Source organism: Cryptotermes secundus, unplaced genomic scaffold (assembly GCF_002891405.2).
Source record: "Cryptotermes secundus unplaced genomic scaffold, Csec_1.0 scaffold26, whole genome shotgun sequence".
Lineage (NCBI taxonomy): Eukaryota > Metazoa > Arthropoda > Insecta > Blattodea > Kalotermitidae > Cryptotermes > Cryptotermes secundus.
In genome coordinates, this window is record NW_019743656.1 from 1,161,764 (window position 1) to 1,185,750 (window position 23,987).

Below are 23,987 nucleotides of genomic sequence, written 5' to 3' on the forward strand. Positions count from 1 at the left end.
AGCTGAGTTGACCATTCGGTTGTGGAGTGTTAGCCAGCGGGCAACGACATGAACACAGAAGCTGAAGAATCTGCATTGTTAAGATCCGTTATCAGGAAACGACTAGTGAAAGCAGGCTGGAGAAGTCTTAGCGTGTGGTGATTCGTAAAGTGCGGAAATCAGCGATGGTGTTACAGTTATTTGTCGCTACGACCTGTAAGTGGCCAGTAAATCTATTCACCAAACTATTTCCCGTCTGTAGTCACATCCGTACACGTGACATTATGTTACATCTGTTTCGTTTTAACTAACATTGGAACATGTCGGCTACTTTTAACAACAAAATATCATGAGATTGTGGTCAGCAATTCTCGAATTATTTACCGTCTAACGAATGCATTATCTCACGGTCCTGTGAGCTGTGACGCCGTGTCGTTTGGTACATACGTATCTTCCCAGAAGACCGTGAAGTTTGGGACCGCCATTTTAGCTATAAAACTAAAGGAATCATGGAGTGGCTGCCATTCGCATGTCAAGCGAAGGAAGTTGTGGACACGAACATGCTGGAATTGCTTGCCACGGATCTTCACGATAACAATCGATACTGGAAAGTAGCATTCTCTTTTCAACTGGATCCATACGTAAGTAATTGCAGAGCAGAGCGGATGTGGACACGTACCAGAACGCGACAGACATTGGAACAACCTTGCAGCTGTTGGGGTCTGAAGCCGCATTGTCAGGAGTTCGTATCTCGCCAGTTCTGCCTGAAGCTCAACGCATCTCCCTCGATCACGCTGTTTCCTCTCACCCCTTTGAGGCCCGAAGAAGCGGAGGGCGGGAGAGGTATCAGATTTAAGATAGACTGAACAACAGTTTTTCCTGCTTTGAATGTTCCCAGACAGTGCTCGCCCGTCCTTCTGAGGGAGTTGCTTTTGAGAGAGGGTAAAAGTTTGGGAAGTGAAAAATGTAAAAGTGGAATTCGTTGCGGACATAATTAATGTTGATATTAATGTTGGAGCGGCTGCATTATAGCGAAGTTTGATGTGACATTAGGCCGATTTTTTAATGTTACCATTGGGAAGTCCACTTGTGAAGCAAGCCATGCAACGTGGAAATTTGGAGGCCAACACAGCATTTGCTCTATGACCGAGGAAAACCACGGAAAACCTTTATCGAATTGGCGTTTCGCAGAACCTTCCGGCTGCAAACTGACTTCCAGCCAACAGTCCGGCATTAAATGCACGAACCCTAATGTCATTCCCTATCTGGCTGTTGCTTTATTGGGGGGGGGCGATGAATACGTATTCTTCTCACAGTTTGTTTCATGTGCAGACTTCAACCGCTGTGCTTTAAACTTTAAACTTTAAAGCACACAGTCAAGTCTAGCCCTTTAAAGTTTAAAGGGCTAGACATGACTGCGCGCCATGGGGCGGCTTTCTGTGTGCAGGCAGCAAATGCGCTGTCTCAGGAACGTTTTTAGTTTCATCATCCATCGAACATTGAGAGCTAAAAGCATTTCGTGATATGTTACGCTGAGGGTTCAATACTCGTGTCTGTGGTTTCAGAGATTATATAACCTTCCAAATTCATCGGTTGCGATAGACTTTTTTGATGCGATTCGAATCCTAATTCGCAGTCCTCTCTTCATTACAGGGCTCGATTTTAATTTCTTAATTCTAGTGTTAGTCCTTCTTTAAAGTCATAGCTACTGTATACTGTGATGTTGACAGGGGATGCAGCCAGATCCCGCTTGAATATTATATACATTATTTGTCAATAATAATAGTGTATTGAAAATCACAAGATACTCTGGCATGTAGACCGTTACTAGGCAACGACCGCGAAAGAAGCAGATACCCAACTGTCGTTGCTAAGTAACAACTTTGCAAACAAGCATGTTTCCAAAGCAGTAATGGAGCATTGTTTTCTGCGCGGTCTGTGCCAAAATGTTATAAGGAGAAGAGTTAGTGAGCGTTAGTTGAGTAGAGTTAGCTGGTTGGTGAGTGACTGAGTCAGTCGGTGAGCTCCTGCGATTCAGTCATTGTGATCTAGAGCTGTTAGAAACTGGTAGGTGAGGCCGGGGATAGTGCGGGAACCCAGAGGAAGAGGAACGCCCGCCGTTGGAGGCCGATACCCAGCAACGGCTGTTGAAGACGTGAATGTGTGTACTATTGGGTGTGTGTGTATATAACAGTCAATTGTAAAGTGTAGTCAATAAATCCGATCATCAACGCAAAACCCGTCTATAGCCACTCATACACGTGACAGTAACTTCCTGACTCAGTGGTAACAGACCTAGATGTTGCAATACAGCTAATTAACAAAGCGTGTCACTGAACATAATCATGAGCCAGTTCAATCCAACTCCCATTCTCACAGTGTGCATCCCTGAGATAGACCTTAATATTATCTTCTCATGTGTGTCGCTTATAAATGTTTGTGGTTTAATTTCTGTTTCAGATCCAGCGGCCTTTGTGCGCGTTCACCCGGAGACACATTGCCGACACCGTCCTTGCGATAAAGGTAAAGTTTCCGATCAAAGCTGCAACTGGTTTCATCCTGTACTGGCCCTTGTTCAGATCTACTATAGAGAACAAGACAACAGTGAAGGAAGTACTCACGCTGAGACACGGAATTCTGTAACAGATCCGTTACAACTGACTGACTGTTAAATTGCTGCTGGCTCTCGCCAGCACAGTGATTCTTGTTCCGAGCCCCACGGGACCCATGAGACATTCCCTCTCTTTTCTTTAGTACGCAGTTGAACTTTCGTTTCTAAGTTTTGGCGTTATTCGCTGTTTTAAATTTTAGCCACTGCATATGCTGTTATTGGTTGGGACAGCGACCACGTACCCCACAGGAAACACATTGCGTCTCCATGACAACTACCAACCGGTTAATACTGTTTAGGGAAACAGTCGCTGTTTATTGTGAGAACCGTATGGAACACATAAATACGCTGTGTGGCCAGAATGCAGAGATTTAGTGTGTTAAAGCAGTAACCACTGGTGTTAGATGGTTAGTCATGTTAGCATCTGAGAACTTGATAATATAATTAAAAGAAATTATAACCTTCTGACCCTCGTTAATCTGTTCACTGGCGATGTTCATTGTCCCTATTCAGGTGCAGTGAGAAGTTAGAGGCTGCTTTCTCACTGAGGAGCCCCAGGTTCGATTCCGCAACAACCCCTATGTTGTCTGCGATGAGCAAAATTGCGTTCGATTTGTAGCAGACGAGTACCGTGTTCAAATCTCACTACGAAGCCTGTCAGCAGAATGGCGGGTGGAACAGCAAAATATTCACCCAGAATCCTTTTCGCCGTTTCACCAAAATCCCACATGAATTTCTCTGGGTCCTGTATTAAAATGTCCATGAGTTCGATGTGTGAAGAATACCGTGTTCTGGGATGTGGCGCCGTGTAGATCATGTGTGAACCAAAGTTTCAGAGGAAGGTATCGCCTCCATCTTCAGGGTAGGAAATCCGCTATCGAGGAACCAGCAGCATGTGCAGGTGGCGGCAGACTGCAGGCTGAGTCGACCCCAGGGCCATACTGCGGCTTGAAGGTTTAGGTCAGTTGAAAAATCCCGCGACCTTACGGCTTGTAGCGTAGCGACTCAACCAACTACGCTACCGCATACTCCCATTAAACTTCAATATATTTTTTTTTAATTCGTAACTGCACTACATGTTTCGGGCTACTCGGCCATCATCAGGTGCGCTGAAATTCGTGGGATCTGCTGCGCTTTCGAATTTTAAAGAGGATTTAATTTGATATTGTTGCATGGTGGACATCACTGAAAATTCTAAAGGAACTTAATATTATGCACAGTGCTTTCTGGTGTTCTATTTCTTACGCGTCGCTGGTGTTAATGGAGGCGTAGGAAACAAACACCGGAGAACATGAGCTACTGTCTGTCTGAAACATCTCCAGTACCGCATCATTATCGGATAGTGACGCAGGTCCTAATGTCGTCATTAGGAAGTTTCTGTATCCTATTTCCAGCGTGAGATGGAAGCAGAGATCTCATTGGGCACACATGGCTTTCTTTCCGCGAGGTTCAATTTGATGTTCTAACAGCGGTGGCTGACCGCCTCTGTGGTCAGAGTTCCTGGCTACAGATCCAGGGGTCCGGGTTCGATTCCCGGCGCTACCAGATTTTTTAAGAAGTAGTGTGTCTGGAACGGTGTCCACTCAGCCTTGCTGAGGATAATCGAGGAGCTATTTCAAGGCAATAGCGGCTCCGGTCTAGAAAACCGAAATGAACGGCTGTGGGGATTAATTGCGCTGACCACGCGACACCCTCTATCCGCTAAAGCTGGCACTAACTTCGCCGACAAGCGGTGGTCGCTCGGTCGGTATAGTTCGCTTGCTGACTAAATCACGGAGTTTTTTAACAGCTATGGCTATGAACAGTATTGACTCCTAGAATGTGACGCCGTGTAGTCTTGTGAAAATCAACCAGCTGGTTTATTGCTTAGCCCCAGTATTCGACCTTGAAGATAGAGGCGACATGTTCCTTCGAAACGTCTGTTGACTTTCACTGAATTATGTACCGCTATATTCCATAAGGAAGAACTTTTTATAGGCATGTTCTTTAGTTTATATTTCGTCTACACTCGTCCGTCATTGCCGTGACAAATGCTCATTTTGAAGAGCTTCTCGATAAACCTTTTTTTTTATCGGTATTGGATTTAAGCCCGTGATAATTGGTAATCGGATTGTGGGACGCTGATCATAGCCTCGAGTACACGCGCGCGCAGGTGTACTTCGACCTACGATTTTCGCATATCCGGCCTTCCGGTTCCGCGAAACACGTGCGCACGCAGTCATAACGCAGACTGGACAAGTGAGACGTGCTCATATGCTCGGCGCGTCGGCGCAGCAGCGCGAACTCTCAAGTTAAACTGTCGTACTCAGCGGTCAGGCAGTAGCTTCATGTGACACTGATAAAATATCCAGTGCAGCCTCATGGAAAAGTAATACGCCATGCAGGCCACTTGGAAATAGCGCGTCCCAGTACGTATATACTGACGCACAAAAGTTGCGGGGTCGATTCCCGATTATGTCACTAGATTTTTCAATTGACCTAATCCTTCCAGCGGCACTATGGCCCTGGGGACGACTCAGCCTCTAACAGAAACGAGTACCTGGAATCTTCTTGGGGGGTAAAGTGCGGCCGGAGCATAAGGCTGACAATCTCACCGCCATCTGTGAGCCGAGCCGATTGTGTTGAGAATGTGTGAGCCTCAACGTCTCACAGCCCTATGGACCTCCATGGTCTGTTACAGGGATAGCTTTACCTTTAATATGTGTACGTTATCAAATCTTACCTCAGAAGTAAAACATAGAAGTTGAAAATAAAGGAAACGCAGACCCTGTGCTTAATTAAGCACCACGCCATGAAGACATATGGGGGAGTGACGCATTTTTAACTTAGGCGTGAGATCGCCCCGGCCTCTGTATCGCCGAAGAAACGGTTCCTGGTACCAGCTGGGATAGGCTGGGTGGACCCCAGAACTGGTTTAGACATTGTCAAGAAGAGAAAAATCTTTTGCTCCTGTTGGGAATCGAACCCGGATTCTTATGTCATCCAGCCCCATAGCCAGTCGCATAGGTGCTTTAGAAGCCAGCCAAAGCTCTGCTGTGTCGCTTTGTTTCGAGCCCGTAGCGGACGCACGCCAAAGCAAAGAATGTTGATAAAACTTTGTGCCAACAACACTCCAGGGTCAGGGGCGCGACCCGACCGGTTTCCAAGAAACTGTTAAAGTTTATCTTCGCATATTCCCGGTGTCTGATAACGTGAATACACATTTATATTATTGTATAGATAAAGGGTTGCAGCCCCTGCTGGCTGGAACTGTGGGAAACAGGATGCAAAGTTCTTTGAGAGAGGGGGGGTGTAGGTAAAGTCTGCGATCAAAAGGCGGTTTTCGGTAATTATTTACTGCAGGGGTAAGTGGAAGTGGGGACGTGATATCCGGAGATCGTATACACCCCCACCTCGCATATTTTCCTGCTGGTTAAGGGGGATAATGCAGCTGAACACCTTCACACCCTCTTCTCAGTCTCTCTAATCTGTATTCTGCTCTTCCTGCAAGAGCGACATATGTCTCAGCAGTTGCTGATTCTAGCGTGCCCTTCAACGGATTTTGTTGGTTACGAGCCTCTGAAGCTTCAGAAATGTCTGTTTTTCCATTAAAAACATTATTTTGAACATTGCCCATCTTCTTAGGTATATTTCAATTACACGACGTTTCGAATGCATGATCTACTTCCGTTTTAAGGTGTAAAAGTAGGAATATTCCTGCCCATCAGAAAGAGCTCGGCGATCGAGACTGATTTCCGTCTTGGCGGTTCCAAATGAGTAAGCTCACTTTCCGTTTTACACCTGATGACGGCAGCAGATCCATCATTCGAAACGTCATGTAAATTAAATATACATAAGCCGATGGACAATATTCATCATGGCGATTTTAGTTAGTTGATTACTCAGTTAATTATCCTGTGAGTGAGTTACTTGTCAGTCCGTCGATTGTATATTAGTTAATTCATTAGCTAATTAAACGCAGATTAATACTATTTTGGAGATCTGAGTGCACAAAGTTGAGGTTGGGGAAGCTGGAGACAAGACATTTCTTGGAAGACCTACGTATATTTGTGGGATAATATTAAAATGGATATAGCCGGGTTAGCGTAGTCGGTATAGCGACTGGCTACGGGGTGGACGACCGAGGGGTCGGAGATCGAGTTCCGGTAGAGTCAAAATTTTCTTTTTTTCCACGTCATCGAGACCGTCTCTGGGGCCCACCCAGCCTCCTATCCAACGGGTACTGGGGGCTCTTTCCCCTCCAGCTAGTGCCGAGGTCAAGAAAATGTGGATTTATACATCCATTCCGCCATACGCCTTCATGGCGTAGTGCTTAATTAGTTAAGCACAGGGACACTTTTACCTTATTAAATAAATACCAAGGTCACCCTACGGAGGTCTCGTCGGACACAGGATTTTTCTTCCGCAAGGCTGTGTAGCTCAAGGTACGACGTACACTCAGAGATGTTTTAAACAAGACAATGTCACTCGAAGAGACCGCCTCTATGGCCTAGTGGTCGGCGTTCCTGGCTACAGATCCAGAGGTCCGGGTTCGATTCCCGGCGCTACCAGACTTTCTGGAAAGTAGTGGGTCTGGATCGGTGTTCACTCAACCTCATGAGGATAACTGAGGAGCTGTTTCAAGGAAATAGCGGCTCCAGTCTAGAAAACCTAAATTAATGGCCGTGGGGATTCGTTGCGCTGACCACGCGACACCCTACATCCGCTAAAGCTGGCACTAACTTCGCCGACAAGCGGCGGTTGCTCGGTCGGTATAGTTGGCTTGCGGACTACAGGTCACGGAGTTTGTTTTTTGTTAATATCACTCGAAGGTGTATTATCTGAGATACTGAAAACGTGGTTAAACATTCCATATACGGTAAGCCCTCGCGAAGGCGGAGAAATTTGGCGGGAGAGTTTACCCGGAATAAGACTCAGAAGTTTTACTTGTTTTTGAACGTATGACTGCATGTCTGAAGAAACTGTCAGGATTTGTCTGAACAGACAAGTGACTCATCTGCCTTCCTAAGTGCCTGTGTCTTTTGAAGTACGTACTCGACTGTGAACAGCATTTTTCATATTTCTATCCGTATTAAACGTAACCTGATGAGCGGGGTGTACTGTACAGCATGGAGCAGCCTACGAGTGTGCGCGTAGGAACGTGACGGGATTCCTACCCCGCGTCAGTCCCCTCTCTGAAGATGCTGTAAACGAGTGCCTCTGTGGAGGGGCCTGTAACACGCGGGGTTTGTCCTTAGCTTTTGATTACGCTCTCAAATATTTTATCGCTGTTTTGAGTTCACCAGTAATTCTTTTTTTTTTTATACTACTTTTGCCCTTCGAACAGAAGATAACTTCCTTGTAATGTCTATGATTTTGGGTTTATTGCTTAACGCACATAATGACTTTGGAACTTGAAACGGCCTTTAAACAAGTAATGCTTTGTTTCGGTCCTCATTTTCTGCTGACATCAACAATAAATTTGTTTCATTTATGGTCCATTTAACGACGCTTATACCTCAGATTATATCGTGTCGAATAATAGGATGATTACACTGGAAAGGGTGTGAAAGGAATTGGTCGTGACCTATTTTGAGGCACCATCCCGGTGCTTATCTGGAGGAAAGAGTAAAAATTTAAGTCTTTCCTGTATTTAATTAAGCACCACTCCATGACGTATGAAGTGTAGCTCCACGAATGTTCAACCTCGGGACTACAGGAAGATTAGTAAACAGCTTCAAGCTGCAGTCGCTTTATCTGCGGGATAGATGGCCCCTCCCCCTCATAGTTCGGCTAGGATCGCCATGGAGCTGGTCACTCACTCACTCATGGAGCTGAGCCCTTCTTGAGAAACCACCAGTTATGCAGCTACTCAAGAATTTTCCAGCATTTAATGGAACCCAAAGGTTCATTTCTGTGTTCACAAAAACCATCCGCTGGTCCCTATCCTGAGCCAGATCAATCCAATCTATACCATCCCATCATATCTCTCTAAGATCCATTTTAATATTGTCAACCCACCTACGTCTTGGTGTTCCTAGTGGTGTCTTTCCTGCTGGCTTTCTCACCAATTTCCTATATACATTCCTCTTCTCCCCTTTTCTTGCTACATGCTCTGCCCATGGAGCTGGTGGAAAGAAAAATTCGACCGTACCAGAAGTGGAACCTAGATTCTTCGATGGCACAGTACGTGACTGAGCTATCTCGGTGCCTGTAGGAACTGAAGGAAACGACGAAAATTTTCAATCAAAACATCAAAATCTCCGGACCGACACTTGAACCCAAGACCTCCAGAATGGTGAGCATAAGTCAGTTTGGTGACAGTTGGAGACGCGTACAGATGTGCGTGCGTGTGGAGTGAAGAGAATGTGTACAGTTCGTTTCAAAATCCTGAAACAGTGTTATTCTGGTGGGGTCCTACACTGCCCGACCACTGACAGGAAATCGTACAGTCTGCACCCCATGTTCATGGACCTGTAGTTAGTAACAGAGGCAAGCTATGTTACATTTCAAAGTAAGTGTTAACATTCTACGTCTGTTTCTGCATGAAATCATTTTCACCGCATTGACAATCAACATTTTATGCGTCTGTTAGATTTGCCTAATCTGTCTCTCCTCTGGTAATGACTATAGAACTACTAAATACATTTGTATGAAATTTACTATTGAGAATTTTGCCGCGATTCGAAGAAACAATCCAATTGTGATTAAAATTTGACAGCAGTAACTGCCAAATTTACATGTAGTCTGCACACCGTCCAGACTGGTCGTGGGGCTACTCAGTCTCTAATTCCTTGGGCGGCTCTTTCCCTAGAGCTAAAGCGGCTAGGGCGTCAAGCTAATCGCTCAGTTCCATGCAGTGCCAAGGTAGGGACTATCTGGAATTACGTCCTCCTGCGGTGCTCGTGCAAGTGCCCTTCGCCCTACAGAGCAGCTCCGTGACGTCTCGAACTCTGCCCCCAAGACAAGTGAAATGCTCCCACGTGTTAGCCGATACGTGCTCGTCGCACTTAAGAGAACTGATACTGTAATTTACAGCTTATCTCCTGTGTGTGTCTCTGGATATATTGGCTGTCAACGCCTTGCCTATCTCTCTTATCTCTCTCTGTAACAAATGTATTAACGCAAATATCAGTAGAGATAGGAAGGGCTGTTTCTCGTGGCGTGAGGTTGGCACCAGGAAAACGGTCTTCAACTGGCAAGGATAAAAGCCTGAAACTCACCTCACGCACTCATGGAGCTGAGCCCTACATGAGAAGTCGCTAATTGTGCAGCTACTCAAGAACTTCCCAGCATTTTATGGAACCCGAAGGTACGTTACCGTGTTCACAAGAGCCCTCCACTGGTCCCAATCTTGAGCCAGATCAATCCAGTCCTTGCCATCCATCCTGTCGCTCTAAGATACATTTTAATATTATCCACCCACCAACGTCTTGGTCTTCCCAGTGATCTCTTTCCTTGTGGCTTTCCCACCATTATCCTACATGCATTCCTCTTCTACCCATTCGTGCTACATGTCTTGCCACCTTGACTTGATCATTCTAATAATACTTCGAGAAGAGTACAAGTTGTTAAGCTGCTCATTATGCAGTTTTCTCCAACCTCCTGCCACTTCATCTCTCTTCGATCCATATATTCTGAACACACTGTTCTCAAACACTCTTAGTCTGTGTCCCTCCCTTAATGTCAGAGACCAAGTTTCACACCCATACAGAACCACAGGCAAAATTATACTTTTGTATATTCTAATTTAAGTGATGTTTAAAAACCCAGTTCGTACCTCACAGGAAACACATTATGTCTCCGCTACAGAGCCCAACCGGTTAATGATGTTTGAGGGGCACCACATTTTAAGGGGGATGACATTTCCTGCATCTAAGGTTCCCAGGCTTTACCCGCTCGTCCTTCTTATAGGGACAGTTTGAAAGTGAAGACGTTAGGATGGTTATAAGCAGTGGCCTGAGACAGGGGCCGCCGGGTTTTGAATTGCTGAATTAATGTTCACGTGCGATTTGAGAAGGTAATTTTGTGGCTTTGATAGCAAACGAGGTTTAATATTGATGAATTTTAAGTCAGGAAGGCTGCATGAGAAGCATACATTAATTTAGAACTTGGGTACCATCTCAACATTTGTTTTAAGATACAAAGATACTATGGAAAATTACACCGTACTCTTACCAATATTTACGGTAGCCACGGATGTTAAAGCGACATCCAAGTGTTGCGGTAGGGTTTTTTTTGGGTGCTTCGAATCCTCGTTCCCAGGCTTTTTAATTACGCGAGACAACTTCTGATTCTCATTTGGAGTCGTGCTCATTCTCACGGTTTTAACTATTGCATGTTGTGGTGTTAACAATGGAAGCAACCGTACCCCGGACGAAGAACGGGTACTTAAGTATTTTTGCCCAGACAGCGGACGAGTTCCAAACAAAATTCCTACGTAATCATTCCAGACTATTATCGCTAGCAATCCTGACGCCGTCTAGACTTCACGTAGCTAACATCGCTACACAGTATGAATGCGGCTCTCGCTGGCGGTCGTGAGTAAAATACAGAATAACCTTTAAGCCATGTGTGCACAGTACAGCCTTGTTCGTGTTTTTAAATAAGGCTTTAAGCGGGCAGTGTTTGGAACGTACGACGTGCGCCGCTGTTGCTCTTATATGCTAAAGCAGAGCCTTATCACATTCCAGGCTTATTCACGATTTGAACACGGTCTTTTTATTTCTTCATGGCGTCTTGACTGAAGCCAGAGACTTTCAGTGGCGGTTTCTCGAACTATTTTATTTGTTAATGCGTAGGGAAGTCAACGATTTCGAGGCGTAATTTTCAGCGCTAATATGGAAATGTAATTACAAATTTGTAGCAAAGTAAATGGCTTTAGTAACCATTTGAAGCCTTAAGTCTATCTAAATAATGTCTACAAAATTCATTTTATATATCACAGAGAACAAACTGCTAATTTGTTGGGAAATAATCGTTGCTTACTGTGAGAATCAGACGAAACAAATAAATAAACTGTGTAGGCAGAATGCAGATTTTTTTAACGTGGAAGTAGGTGGTACGTACTGTTACCACTGTGCCATAAAAATTTAACTGATGAGGCTAATGTTGTCGGAAAAAGTGTAACACTTCATGCCTCTACACCGAAATAACTCTCTGGACGTTTAGGAAACCCCAGAAGACTGGAAGCAGTACAAATCAGGATTTTACTGCTTTCTCTGGGGGGTTACAGGGCTAGATCACAAACGAAATACAGGTAAATGTGAAGTGTACCTCCATGCATTCTTAACCTCGGCAGTAGATGGAAGTGAGTGGTCAGCTTCACGCTCCGGTCTGTTTACCCGCGGGGAGGGAACCTACATTGAACGCTTCCAGATAAATTCATAGGCCTCCGACAGTCAGGCAGTAGGTCTGTGGGTGGGTGTGGCAGCCTGCCTGTGCCCTTTAAACTGATAATCTGAGGTTCGAGGTTCTCTGGGCGGCAAACATTAAGATTTCGTTCTTCTGGTATACGTCTACCAGTGCTTCGGAGGATCCTGCTTCCTCCATCTTCATGGTAGAACAATCTGTTTATATCTGCCATTAATAATTTCATTTTCGATTACAATTTTCGGTGAACAGAGATCTTATTTAAACAGGAATCAAATTCCAGAATCTTTATTATTGGGTAGGAGCCGAGATAGGGCAGTCGGTATAGCGATTGGCTACTGGCTGGACGACTGAGGGGTCGAAGTTCGAGTCCCGGTAGGGTGAAGAATTTTCTGTTCTCCTCGTCGTCCAGACCGTCTCTGGAGTCCACCCAACTTCCTATCCAATGGGTACTGTAGGCTTTTTCCCCGGGGATAAAGCTGCCGGGGCATGAAGCTGACCACTGACCTCCAGTTAGTGCCGAGGTCAAGAATGATGGAGCTGTACCTCCGCTCTTCCATACGTCTTCATAATGTAGTGCTAATTAAACATATGGAAAACTTTATCTTTTTACTCGATAATTCTTAATAACTAAGTAACTTCATGGAGCTGAGCCTTTCTTGAGCATCCGTCATTTGTGCAGCTACTCAAAGAACTTCCAAACATTTTATGGAACCCGAAGGTTTATAACTATGTTCACAAGGACCCTCCACTGGTCCCCATCCTAAGCCAGATCAATTCAGTCCATACCACCCCATCCTATCTATGTAACATCTGTTTTAATATTTTCCACCCACCTACTTCTTGGTCGTCCTATTGGTCTCTTTTCCTTTGGCTTTGACACCAGTATCCTACATGCATTCCTCTTCGCCACATTTTTCTACATACCCGTTCTGTCTCATTCTCCATGACTTGTCACAAAGGTCCTCGGCAATTCTCAATGCACAAAATATTTCACGTAATTTTTTCTAAAACAACATTATGCCACTTTCGCAGTGAGGCAGCGGGTTCCTCCAGTGCATTGGTGACTATTTTATTATATTTAAGCATCCTGTTGCACTCCATACGATAAATGATATATTGATCAAGGACACATAATATATTGTTTGCACTTGGGACGAAATTTGTATCATTATATCATATATCGCATTGGTGACTATTTACGAGACTGCACGGCATCACATTCTGGAAGAGGGTAATTTTAGTATGGCCTCTCTTGTGTTGCCTTCCGCCTCAACATAATCTCCATCCATTCGTGACACAAACAGTGACGTTCAGATCGTTCTGACATCTGGTGAGTAGACCTGTAAATAGAATTCTGGTGGCGCTCATGCCCGATAAAGCCAGAGTTCGCCGCAGTTCCAGGAATGGACCCTGGATCGAGGTTAAGTCCAGGAGACGACCGAAACAAGCGTCTCCTTGATCATCTCTGATCAATCTCTTCCTTCTCTGAGCTCGTGTTAACAGGAAGAAGGGCGTTTAATAATATGAAACACCCTCGTAACAACCGGCCGTAAGATACGGCGCTGTCCTAGTTACATCAGGCGTCCGCCCACACAACGCGTCCCCACGTTATAGGTACAGAGACTGGACACGAGTTCGAGTCCTGGAACTCTCCACTTCGTCCATATCGGCTCTGGGGCCCACCCAGCATACCATCCGATGGGTACCGAGGAGTGTTTACCTGGACGGGTTTTCTTTATTGCTAGTGGTGTGGGACTAAGTCCCTTGTACTGCGGCCACTTCTGGCCTATTGTACCAGCCCCAGATGATAGGTCAGGGTGATTGTGGAGCAATTGGTGGAATGATGATTGGCAGGGAAAACCGAAGTACTCGGAGAAAACCTGCCCCAGCGCCACTTTGTCCGCCACAAATCCCACTTGACCAGACCCGAGATCGAACCCGGGCCGCCGCGGTGGGAAGCCAGCGACTAACCGCTTGATGGCGCGGCCGGTGTGTGAAGCTAACCACTCACCTCCGAGTTCCGAGATCAAAATACTTAGGTCTACACAACCATTCTCCCATACGTCTTCATGGCTTAATGCCTAAATAGTTAAGCAAAGAGACAATCCCACTTTTTACCACTTTTTAGGTATTCCAAGAAGACATTTTCCCCATCATTTGTCATTATGTTCACGTGTCCAGCCCAGCGTAGCCTCCTTGTCTCTAAAGCCCGCGAGATATGTTACAGTTTTGGGAGGGGGGGGGTAGTAGAAAAATATTTCGTGCTCTGAAGGTTCCCAGACAGTGCTCGTCCGTCCTCCCGGTAGATGTTTGTTTGGGACTTGGTAAAGCTTTGGAAAGTGAAGAAAGTAAATGGATTAACTTATCTCCTGAAAAGCCTCTGTTAGCCGGGCAATAGGGTAAATCGTTGCTGGTTCTCGCCAGCACAACACAAAGAGCACTGTGCCTCCATAACATCCACCAACCCGTTAACGCTGCTTACTGTGGTAATCATACGGAACAGGCGAATACACTGTGCGGGCAAAATGCACCGTTTACGTGATGTTTAGTGGGCGGTGCATATACGAATAGTTACCCGTGTGCTTTAAAGGGTTGTTGATGTTGATACAGAGAGTGATAACCCTGTACCTTCCAGTAAGGGAATCTGGTCTTGGAAGATCGACTGACCATGCGCTGAAGGGCGAGACACCATGGTGGGGTCCTCGTAGCATGTTGCGCGGACTTTCTCCGCGTGAGTCACCGCCATGGCTCGCGACAGCTCTTTGTGTAGTTGTCCGGAGTCCTTCTGACTCGGCCTTGCACTCGCTTAAGGCGTGTGGACTTTCCCCGAATTTCATGGCGCCAGGATGTTCATTACAGTGCTGACAAAAGCTTTATTTCCACTGGAGCCCATCTTGTAAAGTAAAATAAAAGAAAAGCTATCCCTGTAACAGGCCATGAAGGCCCATAGGATTGTGAGACGTTAAGGGTCCCACATTACGATGACAATCGGCTCGAAGATGGCGGTAAGATTGTCAGCCTTACGCGCCGGCCGCTTTTCACTCCCCAAGAAAATCATTTAATTACTTCCTGGTACTCATTTCTGTTAGAGGCTGAGTAAACCGCAGGGCCTAGTGCTGCAGGAAGGATTAGGTCAAATGAAAAATCCAATGACCTCATCGGGAGTCGAACCCTCGACCTCTCGGCTGGTAGCATCGTGCCCCATCAGTACTTATGTTCAGTATACATAGTGTGCCTAATATGATGCAGTGAAGCGTGTGGTGACCTTGAAGGACGTCGCTAAATCTGACGCGTACGGAAGCATTGGAAATCGTTGAATAATGCAAAGTGTTCTGATTCGCTGGAAGCGTGATAATGCTCCGTCATTACCCAGAACCTTGAAGCATGCAGTCATTCAGCCAGAAACAAGAGAGTTAGAGTGGTTTTTGATGTTAGTTCAGTACATAAAACTAACGGCGTTTCTTCCTGCCCTAACTATCTGAAGCCCGAAATAAATTTAAATAACATTTAATGATTCAGCCCTTACCTCAAAGGAAACACATTACGTCTCCGCTAGAGAGCCCAACCGGTTAATGCTGTTTACGGAAACAGTCGCTGTTTGTTGTGACACACAAATACACTGTGTGGGCAAAATACACAGATTTTGAAAGGTAAAGTAGATGGTACATATACTTACCACTGAGCTTTAAACGTTCAAATCTTGTAGTACACGACTTGCTTTTATTAATACCCGCCATTGTAGGTGAGTACATATGTACTCTATAATAAACTTCCTATTTACAAATTAGAGAACGATTAAGAAAATGCTTAACACCAAACCAGAAGGAAATAGGAGAGTGTGAAGACCAAGATTAAGATGGGAAGAATGTGTATGGCAGGACATAAGAATTTTGGGTGTAAAGAACTGGAGGAATGTAGCATCGAATGGAGAAGAATGGCGAGCAATCCTGAGGAAGGCCAGGGCTCACAAAGGGCTGTCGTGCCAGTGATGATGATGATTTACAAATTAGTGTCTCCATTATTTATTAGCACTGCTAGGAAGGCGTAGGGATATTGGGGGAAGGCTCCATGCATTCTTAACTTCGGTATTGGAAGGAGGCGAGTGCTGAGTAGTACTCATGGGGAGAAGCTCCCGGTACGCACTGGGTAGGAGGCTTGGGTGCGCCCTGTAGGGGTTCCAAACGCTGTGAAGAAAGATCTGTACCCCTCACAGGAGTCGAACACCGGTTTCGCGGTCGTTCACCCCGCAGCTTAGTCACTATTGTGACTGAGCTGTCCGCATTGTTAGGAAGGTGTCTTTAAGAGTGACGGCCTCGTGTTGCGAGGTATTAATGTTACAGTTCATGGCATGGGGCAAGAAGTGAGGGTGCCAATTTGGTGTACCGTGTTAATGAGGTCGCGGAGATGAGGCTCCACTTATTAGCGGCATCGCTGTAAACAGTCTGAATGTAGACCGGATTTCCGACTGTGCAGGTTTCGATTCGTTGTTGTTCTCAGCGTCTCCGTCCCGGGGCGCTGTATTAAAATAGGCCACGACTTTCTTCTTTCACACCGCAGCCTCTCATTCATGGCAGTTTTTGCAACCGACCTCACGGTCATGTGACTAACGATTCTATGTTGCATTCATGAGGTGCTGGGATCAAGTCTCGGTCCATAAATCTGCTGTCCTGAGTGAGGACATGGTGTTTCCAGGCACCTGTCAGAATGGCTCCTGAATTTGACTACCACCACCTCGTACCAGTTAATTTTCAGTTTATCATTCAGGAATTATTATATCCGACACTGCGTAACCTGATCTGACCCTTTATAAATGGACAGTACGTAACTCATGAGGACCTACATAAGTGGGCTACTGTTTGTTCCTCTTTTTCTCTGTATGTTGGCAAACGTTTGCGAATAGGAGCAGAAGATGACATTAGTGAGCAGTACAGTGTCTGCCTTTGCTGAAAAATGTTTCCGTAGATGGCAGCGCCATATAGTGTCATGTTCAGTGTCGTAATATAAACGTAGCAGCTGTCTTACGAGGACTATTCAAGTCAGTTCTGGCGATGCTAGTAAGTAAATAAAAATGACAACTATCCAAACTCATGCGACTTTATATAAAAATCTGCATTTTACATAGCGTCAGTGATGTTTTGTAGAATGTTTAACGACGCTCTCAGTAGCTAGATTAGTTGACTGGTGGGATGATTGGTGAATGATGGATCTGGAAGGAAGCGGTCATAGTCTATTTGTGGTGCTATCCCAGGATTTTACCGGGCGAGACGGAGGAATACCAGTAACAACCTCTGGATATTCGACGTTCCTGCAGAGATTCGAACCGAGTACCATCCATATACAAATGTTCCGACCGCCTTTACCTCCGGAATGCCGTTGTACAGGGAACCCAGTGTCCTCAGCCCCGAGGTAGCTATTGGGAAAACCTGAACGCCTCTGCTGGGCATTGAACTCGGAAGCTCGGAGTTCATCGGCAAAGCGAGTTAGTTAGGATTAGTCTGTGAAAACCGTTGCTTGTGAGGCAACGTTTTGGTACGTTCCCGCTGATTACTCTGCTTGTATAAACAAGTTAGGCAATGTACGGTTAGTGTGTGCGTTCGTCGCTCTTCTCTCTGCGGGTTTCTGACTTACGAATTAACGGACATATGAACCCCCCCCCCCTTAAATTAATACTCATTAGACGTACACCTCGAACTCTCGGACTTAGACTCTTAAACTCGTATTTAGATTTAACTGTTTCAAGTCTGTAAGTGCTCTGACGCGTGGTCTAAGGCATGAACCGTCTTCGCCCGATCGAACGCTGGGATCTGGCTTCGAATCCCACTCAAGACATGGATGTTTGTGTGTGTTTATTTGTGTTTATGTTGTCCTGTGTGCAGGTAGCGGCCTTGCGACTGGCTGATCCCCCGTCCAAAGAGTCCTACCGGCTATTTAAAATGATTAAGAAACTGAAAAAGTGTCCAAGGTCCAATAAGAGGCTGTAGAGCCATAGATAGAATTATTCTGGTAGCCCAAATCATGTCAACTAACCGTGGTGACCAGTTTCAGTTAACTCGTAACGATCCGTGGAAAAATGTTAGCTCATTTTTATATTCGTAATAGTGTATATGCTTAATGCCGTGTTATTTGACTCCCCCTTATTGATTTTATGATATTGCCACCCGTGTGAATGTGACCAGAGACCGGGTTTGGGTAGGTAATGGGATTTTATTGAACACTTAACACTCGTAACTACAAATAACCACGACAGCTTCACTGAGTTATACACTACAAAGTTCACTGTTAAGCACAGCACATATTAAGTCTTCGCAGTCTTTAGTAGCCGTTGCTTAGTAGCGGCTTCCATACATAAAACGCCTTTTCCACTATTGCGTGTTCTCTCGTTGCCGGTTAAACAACATGTCCAAAGAGCTGTTTTCTAGCAACGGCTGTTGTACTGTCGCCTATTTGCATAGCTGTTAACTTGGTCTTGGGTCTACATGTCACAATATGAACAACAGAATTACAGTGTAATAAGGACTGAAATATTGAGAAGAGTCCGAACCTTGAGCTCCAGGAATGTAACCCCATACGTCCGATGTTATAACGGGCCCGGTTTACTACCCGTTTTCGGGAACGCGTCAAGTCATATGTCCCAGATAACGAGAATTGCTCCGAAAACCGCAAGATTTGCGGAAAGAAAGAACACGCTCGGGTTGGATGTTAGGCGCGGTTCCACTGTAACTTCTGCTGGAAACATCTGTTGCGTCTTCTGGCCTGCTAGATTTTATCGGTTCCGTGGCACACCTTGCCTATTTTTCGTCATGATGTTACACTTTAGAGCCGATCACAGTGACCGGCCGCGCGGTCTAAGGCAAGAACCGTCTTCGGCCCCTCGAACGCTGGCATCGTACGTTCGAATCCCACTCAAGGCATGGATGTCTGTATGCGTTTATTCTGTGTTTCTGTTGTTCTGTATGCAGGTAGCGGCCTTGCGACGGGCTGATCTCTCATCCAAGGAGTCCTACCGATTGTATAGATTAAGAAACTCTAAAATCGGCCAAGGTCCACAATGGCCGTTGAACCATAGCTAGATACTGATATATTGGGTTTCTGGACTTTATCAATCGTCCTGGTTTTTATTTGTTATCTTAAAAACCAGGACGATGGATAAAGTCCAGAAACCCAATATATCAGTGTGTTATACACCATCGTCAGAATCCTATAGTAACTACATAGATAGATACATAGACAGATATGTTGTGTGCTTCATTTTGGAGAACTATTAAAATGAATTGTGGAACACACCCAGTTTCATGGCGAATTTTGTATGTCGTGCCACAAAATAATCGTGTTTTTATCTTGGTACGGTTTATTTAACAACACCGTAAGTTATTCATATTATTTCAGAGTTAAATTCAGGGTGAATGAATGCTTCAGGTTTGAATAGCTTAGGAACTTTTGACCACACAAAAAGGAGTTATCTCCATGGAACTGTCTTTTATAAGGATGACCATAGAGGAGTTTTTCACCAGAGTCAATGGATGATACGTCCACCAGCCGCATGTCTTGGGGCTTGGAAGGAAATAAAGAAGTGGTAGGGAGGAACCAAGGAAACATACGATATATAGTGCTGCTAAATGTAGAACTGTGGAACGGAGGTTTTCATAAAACGCCAATTTTGGTAAATCTTTTCGCGCTGTACTTAGCCGCCAATTGCACTTATAAGCCCCACAATAAACAGAGTTTGGATGGAAGTGGCCGTGACCAAATTTGTTACTGTTTCAGCATTTGGCTAGAGGAGGGACACAGCAGAACCACGAATACAATTCAGAACACCATTATTAAGTGTCCTGACTTTGACTCTAGCCAAGGGCCGCGCCATAGCTTAAGCGGTTAGTCGCTGGCTTCCCACCGCGGCGGCCCGGATTCGATCCCGTGTCTGGTCAAGTGGGATTTGTGGTGGACAAAGTGGCGCTGGGGCAGGTTTTCTCCGAGTACTTCGGTTTCTCCTGCCAATCTTCATTCCACCAGTTGCCCCACATTCACCCTCACCTATCATTACAATAGGCCAGAAGTGGCCGCAGTACAAGGGACTTAGTCCCACCCCACTAGCATTAAAAAAATAGACTCTAGCCAAGGAAAAGTTATGTGCTTTAAACGGCTGAATATCAGAGGCCGTGAACTCTACGCGCATCAAGGCAACAGAGGCACAGGAAGGCCCCACATTTTGAAATGACACATATGGTATGAACATCAACTTCCGCCACTGGAATCACCGGACCGTGAGACGCTGACTGTATTGTGATGATGGGTTGACTCTTGTGGAAGAACAGACGTGATGCGGTACGAACACCGCGCTGTATATCCCACAGAGATGACGTCACCTCCTAGCTTGCCTGTAATGCCGCAGAGTGGAGGAGTCGTTGCCTGTTCAGTCTGGTTTATGCCGAGCGTTCGTTGAGTAGAGTTCATGAAGTTGGCTCTCTGACGCACCAAGTCATTGTATAGGGTTCAAACGTCAAGTTTTCCTTACCTGTGGCTTCGGTTATTCTTTCTACGGTGATTTTGTTTATTTATTAGTATGTAATAGAAAGATTGTGGGGTCAGATGTGAAGAAAGTGTTGCTGTAAGAAAATTGTGTCAGTGAGTGTAAGAGATACGCGTGGAATGTTGTGAGATGTTATAACGTAAAGTTAACAAAGATAATAAGAAGCGTGTGTGTATTTGAAAAGAGTGAAACAGTGATAATAATGATAATATACAGAGGAAGGCTGAGGTGGTGTGATACCCGTTGTGTGAACAGTGTATTTAGATGAGTAATTGTTCGTGTGTGCCCATGTCCAAGCCCTCATAATTTCTAATCACGTAGACATTATCATTACATTACAATCGTGAGAAGACCAACGTGACTTCTGCTTGCTCGGGGCTCTTGTGTGGGAGCTTGCAGCTGTGAATTCTCTACACGTGACCAAGGTAATAAATAGCTCTGTTCTTGCTAATTGTATTAACACATTTCATAAAGGCACGTACTTATGATACACAAACATAACCCATACGTGACGTCATGGTTGCATATGATGTTGCCTGCCACCTGTAGCTAGTGCCCAGAGGTTCGAGCCTGTGGGCGGACATTGTTGGACCACGTCATTGTTTGGTTTATTTTTCGATTCCGGGGAAGTACGAGAATTTTCTCCTAGTCGCTTTTTCCGGACCGCATCAGCGCCTATGCACCACTTTTAACAAATAGGTGCAGTGGGTAGTATGAAGATAATATAACCCCATTTTGTGCCGCGTTAAGTTTGGTTGGTGCTTGTATCTGCACAGACTGTACGCATCCAGTGCCGGCGTAAGGGAAAGAGCGACTTATGTCTTGCACTATACACATATTGAGTTCTTTACCAACACACCACCATTAGTTGTTAAGATGATATGTTTCGGCACTTATGTGCCATCTTCAGGTCCTGTTCATAGATACATCAAGTAAGTTTACATGTGAGCCGAATGTGTATATCATATGTAGACTCACGTCCATCCAGCACCGAGGTTAATGGTGGAGCTATACCTCCACTCCCTCTTACGTTGTCATGGCGTGGCGTTGAATTAAGCTCAGGGATAATTTTCCTTTCCATATAATACCATAATAGGTTGGCTCGTATATAACTGATCGTTAACGTGGAGTTTAAGGAGAAGCTGTAGATTAGGAATGTTCTATGTACTTGTCTTTGCCTCAAATGTTGGAGAAACCTTGGCTTTCATTTAATGTCAGTTCTGTGGAGCGCTTAGCAACATCGCCATGCATGCACAGACAACACGGCTGGACCGGTTTTCGTAGAATTCTGTATTGGAGCGAGTTTCTGATATATGTCGTATTCAGTTTTTGTTAAAATCTGTGGGATTTGGACAAAATGGCACTCGGCTACGTTCTTTCTGAGTGTGTTGGTTTCCCCTCCCAATTTTAATTTCACCAACTGCCCAGTATTTATTGATCATCGTATCATCTGCAGTGTGTTATAGTTTCCGTGCTTAAAGCGTCGCAAAATAATAAACTAAAGGGGGAAGGGAAACGGACACTTCGCTCGATTATGGACGTGGATTGTAACCAGGCTTGTTTCCCAAAGTTAATGAAGGCTATATCCTAAACCTGTTTCGTTTTGGGTCCCAGTAAAGCCCACAATGTCACCCCTCGACGTCAGATTTGTAAGTATTGTATATCCCTGTCTGTTTTTGTCAACAGGGGCGCGAGAAGGAAGCGTCTCGGAGAGCCCTAGTATTCACTGACTTCTGAAAGGGAAAATCTCCCCGATTCTGAAGGGAAAGCTGGTTGTGCGGTCAAAAATAAACTTTGCCCCCATTGTCCATGGTCGATTAGAAGCTGTTGATTCGGAACTTTTGTTTGGAAAACAAAGAGGAACGCTTCGACTTTGCGTCTGACTCATCTCTATTTTGACTTCCAGCAAGGTGGAGGCATCTCTCTGTACCGGTGTTCATCGACAGCTAGTTACAGTTGTTAATTAATTTATCAGAAAGTCGTAACCGGACCTACCAGTTACAACAGTATACTTGTTTTAATGTATTGTGGCATGTCCGCTGAAAGCCAAAATTGTGAAGCCAGCAGAGAACGGCCGTTGCTAGGGAACGACTCTCTAACGCCCTTTGCTAGGCAGTGGCTCAGTAGCCGTCACGTGAAGGCCGCAATAGACACGCACACAACAATGGAGTAACTGTGAGAAGTGGTGTTCCCTACGCGGTCTGTGCCGGTGGTTACGTCATTCAACAATAGAGGAACTGTTGGGACAGGTGTTTACTTTGGAGCCCATGTAGAGGCTATATAACGAAGGCCATCAGCCATTGCGTGCGAGTTCGAGAGAGAGTTGGGTAGTTCAGGCCGGGGACAACGTCCGCTGTTGGAGGCCCCTACCAAGCAACGCAGTGAACACCGTGACTGAGAATACTAGCCTGTGTGTGTGGTAGTGATTTGTAAAGTGTAGTCACGAGTTGTTTGAGAGTTCAGTAAATCCGATTACCAATCCAAACCCCGTTTATATTCACTCACATCACGTGACAGTATATTGGTTTCTCTAAGCGTGAAAATCATATCACGCCCCGCTTCTTCACGTCGACTGCTTGAATGCACACTGGATGCCCTTGAGAAGAACTCGGGGATATATAACCTCGTGTAGTCCGTTGAAAGTCAACTGACGTTTCGGAGGAACATCGCCACCATCTTCATTGCCACCTGCTTTCACGCAGGTATCTTGCTCTGCTTATTCGACCCTGAAGGTAAGGCGATATGTTCCTCCGAAACGTCAGCTAACTTTCAACTGACGATACGACGCTGTATCACAGAAGATAGTAACTACTCTTCATAACTACCGCCGTGAGAACCTCAAATCCTATAAAATACCTGAAGATGGTGGATGGCCTTTGCGCCCGAAACGTATAAGTTGATCGAAATATACAATTGCACATCTCAACCGGAACTCGCTAGTCATCGGAGCGAAAAAAGAAGTTACGAACAGAATATCAAGTAGGAATGAAACAAGCATCTTACATGCAGTACGCCATTTTCCGTAAGTTTTTCGATAAATTAAAAACAGACGTGAGCGAACACGCCGAAATCATTGCGCAATGCGTAATACTAGTTCCTAACTTGTTAGGTTTCCAGGTATCCACCTGCTGCGCGCTGTTACTTGTCCCTGAACTGCCTGTAGAATGCAGCATTTCATGCTGCCTCGAGCTGCGCTTGCGCACGCTGCGGTCATTTCAGCTGGTTCCAGCCCGAATTCCGTCTTTCCGTCCTAGACAGTAGTTTGTTGTATGCACTGTAACTGTGTGTACAGAACTGTAAGGCATTTTATATGTTTCATATTTCATAACACTAGTTAGTATATGGTTAGTATACACGGTGTGTCCAAGATACGTTAGGACTTTTTTTTTTATTTGCCCTGCAGTTCCATATGTTGGCGAGTTGTGGCGTTAAGATTCTTGAAGTTTCTGCTGTGGCTGTCTGTAATTTCAAAGCGCAAGCATAGCTGCTTCATGTGTTCTGACCTTGAATATAACA

The 23,987-nt window shown here is 45.2% G+C and overlaps 1 protein-coding gene across 6 annotated transcripts in view; it reads left to right on the forward strand.

The window, feature by feature from the left end:
- The window catches only part of LOC111874138, a 611,561-nt gene that overhangs the window by 532,586 nt on the left and 54,988 nt on the right, over nt 1-23,987 (forward strand). For 5 of the 6 annotated variants that reach the window (XR_002844492.2, XM_023869365.2, XM_023869368.2 and 2 more), the window contains one exon: nt 2,440-2,502. The gene's annotated coding sequence lies outside the window, so the exon portion shown is untranslated. Of the gene's footprint in view, nt 1-2,439; nt 2,503-20,347; nt 20,897-23,987 lie in introns of those variants that run through there. The other variant, XM_023869369.2, reaches the window with a different exon arrangement.